This window comes from Macadamia integrifolia, chromosome 3 (genome assembly GCF_013358625.1).
Source record: "Macadamia integrifolia cultivar HAES 741 chromosome 3, SCU_Mint_v3, whole genome shotgun sequence".
NCBI lineage: Eukaryota > Viridiplantae > Streptophyta > Magnoliopsida > Proteales > Proteaceae > Macadamia > Macadamia integrifolia.
In genome coordinates, this window is record NC_056559.1 from 22,108,097 (window position 1) to 22,115,166 (window position 7,070).

The following is a 7,070-nucleotide window of genomic DNA, read 5'->3' on the forward strand; positions in this document are numbered from 1 at the left end:
GGGGGGGGGGGGGGGGGGGGGGGGGGGGTGCAGGTTGGTAGGGATGAAGAGCCGTGGGGTGGAGGCAATGAGTGGCAAGGATGGACTGCCGAAGGCTGGCAGAGGTGATCACTGGTGTGGGGAGGTAGGGGCAAGCTCGAATATTTATCTGGGCCTTACGAAGACAGACGCCAACATAGGTGACTGAGCCAAAGGGATGAGATGGGGGTAGGGGGGAAGCTTGATTTGTCTGGGCCTTACGAAGACAGAGAAGCTAACAGAGGTGAGTGAGCCAAGGGATGAGATGGGGGTGGAGGTGGGAGTAGGATTGAGAGTAAAGGAATGTGCAACATTGAAAATATGGAGTCTTAAGTAGAATTGGCTAGCAAGAAACGTTCAATATAATATTTCAAATATGAGGCATCCCAAATATAGTTTTCTTATGCTTTGGATACCTTGGTTGTAATTTACCCTTTCTTTTTTGGGAAAATTACCTGATTACCCACTTTTGGGTTTCACTTTACCAAATTATCCAACTTGTGTTTCAATTAACAATAATTTCCAAAATCAAGTTTGGGTTTACAAAACTACCCAGAACAGTGATTCTCCCTCAATTATGCTTGTTTTTTAACCATTTTACCCTGTCTTGGCCGATCACCTTCCTGTTGGGTTTACAAAACTACCCAACCAGTCTTCTTGAAGGTATATGGGAGGCCAAGGATGCCAGCATCAACAATGGCGATGAAGACATTGGCAAAGGTCCTGATTTGAGAAGATAGGTGAGTTGCCTTTCCTAGGAGAGGTGTCTCTTCTCTGGGCAGAGGTGGAAGGGCATCAATAGAGGAACCCGCTTTCGCACTCCTCAACTCACAGAAGGCCTAATTTAAAGAGATGATGGATCTATAGCAACTTGATTTTCCTAATTTTCCTGCAAACCTAAACACGTACAAGCATCCAGAGAGAGATGTGGATCAATCTTGCTTGGTTTATCCTCTCCTCCAATGATCCAGGAAAGATGTAGAAGAGAGAGAGAGAGACGTGGGTGTGCGAGTCTAGATTGGTGTCCCGATCTTTTTCAATGAACAGAAGACCAGGAGCTTTTGCAACTTGCTCAGGCAAGCTATTCGTTTCACCCTCCCCCCACCTCCTTCTATTTTTTATTGGAAGATCGAACCCAGCGTATAAATTGTAAGATCGGGACGGCAATTTCCACTAACCAAACAACTCAATCACCGCCCTGAATGCCCAAGCTCCGGTTATTGGAATTCAGCAACTCCAATGTGGGATTCCAAATTGAGCTTGAGCTTGAATCCAGTGCAAATCTTCTACAAAACGATTTTGGCATGGACTAGAAACTCATTCAAACAGATTGGATACTTTTGGGTTTCACTTTACCAAATTATCCAACTTGTGTTTCAGTTGACAACAATTTCCAAAATCAAGTTTGGGTTTACAAACTACCCAGAACAGTGATTCTCCCTCAATTATGATTGGTTTTTTAACCATTTTACCCTGTCTTGGCCGATCACCTTCCTGTTGGGTTTACAAAACTACCCAGCCAGTCTTCTTGAAGGTATACGGGAGGCCAAGGATGCCGGCACTAACAATGGCAATGAAGACATTGGCAAAAGGTCTTGATTTGAGAAGATAGGTGAGTTGCCTTTCCTAGGAGAGGTGTCTCTTCTCTGGGTAGAGGTGGAAGGGCATCAGTAGATGAACCCGCTTTCGCACTCCTCAACTCACAGAAGCCCTAATTTAAAGAGATGATGGATCTATAGAAACTTGATTTTCCTAATTTTCCTGCAAACCTAGACATGTACAAAACACCCAGAGAGAGATGTGGATCGATCTTGCTTGGTTTAACGATCCTGGAAAGATGCAGAAGAGAGAGAGAGAGAGAGAGAGAGAGAGAGAGAGAGAGAGAGAGAGAGAGAGAGAGAGAGAGAGAGAGAGAGAGAGGGTGTGCGAGTCTAGATTGGTGTTCTGATCTTTTTTGATGAATAGAAGACCAGGAGCTTTTGCAACTTGCTCAGGCAAGCTATTCGTTTCACCTTCCCCCACCTCCTTTTATTTTTTATTGGAAGATCGAACCCAGCGTATAAATTGTAAGATCAGGACACCAATTTCCACCAACCAAATAACTCAATCACCGCCTTGAATGCCCAAGCTCCGGTTATTGGAATTCAGCAACTCCAATGTGGGATGCCAAGTTGAGCTTGAGCTTGAATCCAGTGCAAATCTTCTACAAAACGACTTCGGCATGGACTAGAAACTCATTCAAACAGGTTGGATACTTGAATCCCTTCACACTCAAATGATCGGACATCGGGCTTTGGACATCGGAGAAGGTGGGGTGCAAGAAGTCAAAGGTAAAATGCTAAAAAAAAAAAAAACATAATTGAGGGAGAATCACTGTTCTCGGTAGTTTTGTAAACCTGAACTTGATTTTGGAGATTGTTGTTAACTGAAAAACAAGTTGGACAATTTAGTAAAGTGAAACCCAAAAGTGAGTAATCAGGTAATTTTTTCTTTTTTTTTTAGTCAATAATCCATTTTGCGACATCTGATTGGAAAGTAATTAAAGTTTCTAGCCGATCCCATTAGTTGGGATAAGGCTGGACTGTCCTTTGTCTCCAGTTGAGTCTTTTCCCTTTTGACCATGTGTTATAGGGGAGCCATTTACTTTTAAATCTGGGTTGCCTCTTGAGTCAAACATTGTCATCCTTCATGAAACAGCCAATATTTGGCCATCAACCCAGACAGAATACCCGTTCCTCTGTGTGCAACTGCTTCAGTGTCATGTACATATCTGACTCTTTGTAATCTTCCCATCTTTCTTTCACCTGCAACTTTCCTTTCCCCTTTTTCCTTACCAGTTATCACATGACCATCTCTTATTTGTAGGTCCTACAGTAGAAAGTGGAACTGTATGGGATCCTGGGAATTTGTTCTTGATTGCAACTCTAAGTAGGGTCATGGGTTGTCGCCTAAGTGCCTTGAAGAACAGCAACTCTCACACGGTATCTGCTACTTTTGTTCCTGCTTTTGTTCCTGTCTTCTACATCAACTTTGAACGTTTTTGAACTATTTTCTCTTTCAGAACTTGGCTTTCTGATTCTAGCTTGAAAAATAAGAAGCTTTCTATGTTCTACTTCACTTAGTTGGTCATTTTTGGTTTTCGGAGTAGTAACAGTTTGACAGGAGTTCATGTTCAGTGGGATCAAATAGTGTCTTTGCTATCTCATTCTGTAGTGGGATCTGAAAGCCTAATGTGTATTTAAGTATTCCCTCTACCACCTCCTTTTAGGTGTCCCTAATCAGCTTTTTGTAATTTATTCCAAGAGCAGCTTGGTCCTCTCTCTCTCTCTCTCTCTCTCTCTCTCTCTCTCTCACTCACTCTCTCAATCACACACACACACACATTCCTTATTCTTTTTTTTTGGTGGGTGGTTGAAGTAACGTGCTCTTCTTTCAAGTATTTTATCACCTTCTCACCAGAGGTTACTTTGGTCGAATAAATTTTTGACAATTATACCAGATCTTGAGCTCAATCCTGCTGCCTGATTACGGTGTATTTTAAATGTTGAGAGGATAACCCATTTTGGATATGTTTGAGCATAACAAAATATACGACTCCAGTTTCTACTTTCCTTCCACGATCAAACATATAAGCCTATAAGGTGATTGACTGATCACTTTGGTTGGCCAACCAAATGATCCACTCTCTTTGTCCTCTCTGATCAATACAGCAAGCTATTATTGTACCTTCCATCTCTTCAGGGGAAATAGACACAAATATCTATAGCATTACCACTATCCCATTAGTTTTTTTTTTTTTAATTGGATTATGACCACTATCCCATTATTGCTCTTAGCTATAACCATTAGGTTAGACGTTAAGTAACGTTACAAAAAAAAAAAAAGTTAGACATTAAGTAATGATATCATCTAATTCAACATCATTATTGCTCTTAGCTAACCCTTTTGCTCCCCAACCTCCAATAGGCCGTTTGTTTAGAGGGGGATGCTGGGGTGGGATTGTATGACACATGAATCCCACATGTTGATGGGATGAATGACTACAATAAAAAAATTATAAAAAAAATGTAACTTTTCCTCCCTATGCTTGTTTGATTGACTTGAATTATCCCTTATCTCCCTGGCGGCAATCGCAACAGATATAGGTGATGAGAGAAGATCCCTCCTCCTCTTCTTGCCTTAGCTGCGACCCCACCAACCCCAAGAATTAAGATCCAATCTGAAAAGGCATTAAGAGAGAGAGAGAGAGAGAGAGAGAGAAGTTGAATTTACTCACATATCTCAATTTAATGACTGAATGATGGTCGATGATTCCGGAGACGTTCTGTTATAGGGCATCAAGCAAACAAGCACGTTCCCACTCTTCTTCCTTACCCGTTTCTGCAATTTTGGGGTTTCATTCTAGTTTCTTTCAACAATGGCCTCATTGACGGCTAGTTGTGGCTGGAAAGTAACGAACGTGATCTTCTGGATTCGTGAGACCAACTAGGATCTCCATTAGAGAGTTCCAAACCTCCGCCCAACCTTTGTATCAACCCCTTGAATGACCCAACTCCTTGAACAAGACTGGTTCGGGTGGTTAGTGTTTTCTGATTGTGGGGATTTGATGGAAGAGATTGTGTAAGAAATGAATAGGATTTTGCGAGGGTAGAAGTGCATGTCTGGTTTTGCATTGGCTCCAATGGTGGTGATGAGACTCACAAAGATGAAAAAACCAAATCGGCTTAATCCAGAGGTTGAAGAAGAGGTTAAAATGGTAATTTTAGATTTTAAGTTGTTTTATGTACAAGGAGACGTTTGTGATCTTGATATTATCAGAATCTCTAGATGGAAGTAAAGGATACATGCAATACAAGACTAAGGTCTAGGCATACCCGGACTTTGGCATATATTGAGATTACCATATATTTTGATAATTAATAAATAATGGATAAAACTACACCATTTTGGGCAAGCTTTCCTATAATGTCAGTCTAAAAGAATTCTCAGCAAGATGGAATTAAAGAATATACGCAATACAAGATTACGCTCTAGGCATACTCGGACTTGGCATATGTTTACATTACCATATATTTTGATAAATTAATAAATAATGAATAAAACTACAACAAATTTGAGCAAGCTTTCTTATAACGTTAGTTTAAAAGAATATGCACACTACATTAATGAAAGGTTGAAGAATGATATCATCCTTATAGAGTTCACATGAGTTGACGGTCGAGACAACATCGACACGCACCCTGATATTGTTTCGGCCATCAGATGCTTACCACACCGCCTCATCCACGGCAGAGGATGTTTTCACCAGAATAGGAGAGTGTCAATATGAACCTCACCTTTTTATTATAAAGAGTATAAAAGGATCTTTAAAAAGGTAGGGTAAGCAATATTTTTCCCAATTTTTTATTTAAAATATCAAGAATCCTTTGGTAACTTCAGTTCTTCGTCTTTGTCAACGAAGCATCTTCAATGGTCACATCATATCATTATCTTCATGGTCCAATATTTGCATTCACCTAAAATCATGATTCGATCAGAATAGTTAATGGTGGCTTACTTGCTAGGCACAAGCAAAGATTAATTTTAGTTTCAATCAATTAAATCCTATGGCTTTGTTTGGTTGTAAGGGGAATGTAAATTTTTTTATATAAAGTGGAATTTCTTTTCCCAGAAAAAATAATTTTAGATATTTGATTGCAAGGAAAAAATATTTTACATGTGAAAAAAATTTCACTTAAACATTAAGATTTCCCTTTTTATTTTTCCACCAAAATAGGAAGAAAAAAAAACCTACTCACATCTCTCTCTCTCTCTCTCTCTCTCTCTCTCTCTCTCTCTCTCTCTCTCTCTCGTGACTCTCTTCCCACTCATGACTCTCAACGATTTCTCTCTCTCTCACGGGATCTTTGGAATGGGTCTTTCAGTCGTTACCACTTATGATCTATTAATGTTTTCTTTGTGATCATCTTTTATAATATTTTAAATATCTATTATTTTAAATATCTATTAATGCTGCATTCATTTGATATATAGAATGAAATGGTTTATTTTGATTAGTGATAGAAGAATATCTAATAACATTTGGTTTGATTTTGGTTCAGACCTTGAATGACCTGATTCACGTAATCAATATAAATTTTGAGGAGCTGGATGGGTTCTGGATTGAAAAGTACCCCCCCCCCCCCATCATCTCTTTTGAGGAGTTCAGTTGGATTACTAGTTTTTTTTTTTTTTTTTTTTTTATTTATTTTTAAAATTTACATCAATTTTACATCCAACCAAACAACTATGGTAAATTAATTTCACTTCACTTCTGTTGCAACCAAACGACTCAAAAGGGAAAAAAAATTCGCTTAACTTCCCTTCACTTTACTTCACTTCACTTCCCTTCCCATTCCATTTCCCTTGCAACCAAACCCAACCGACATGAAATTATAAAATCTAAGAAGCTGAGGAAGAGGAGTAGAAAGGCTTACATGACGGTGGTAGATGTAACTAGGTGCAGCTGATGGGTATGGGTATGGGTATGGTGCATTATTGGCTAACACACAATCTCTTTGGTTTGTTTGTTTTTTTTCTTTTTAGCGGCATGTACCCAAGTCTTTGGTTTCATTTGTCCTGCGAGCCCATATTAACCTCACAACCACATGGACTAGGTCATATTGAGGTTGAGTGGTTGAATGAAAACTATTCAACTTTCATCTTAAGCAGTAAAAAATACTAAACACTCCGTATCAGTAATCCCAAGAAGATAAGAAGAATCGAACTTAGAACAACAATTTCTCGAGGAAAAGCCTTTGACAACATCTGCACTCTCAGCTGAAGCGAGAGTATAATTTTGGCTGTGACAGGTGAGTTTGGGTAAGCTGCATCAGATCCCACTTGGACGAATGGGAGGCTGCTATCATCTAATGAGAAGTTATAAGTAACATGCATTGGTGGCATTGGTGATCCTGAAACGATACTTCCGTCGTTGCTCCTTAAGGAATGGCCAGATCTTGCAATTGACGAGATTGTTGAGAGTGTTCAGCATATGGGGCACTGAGGGAGAT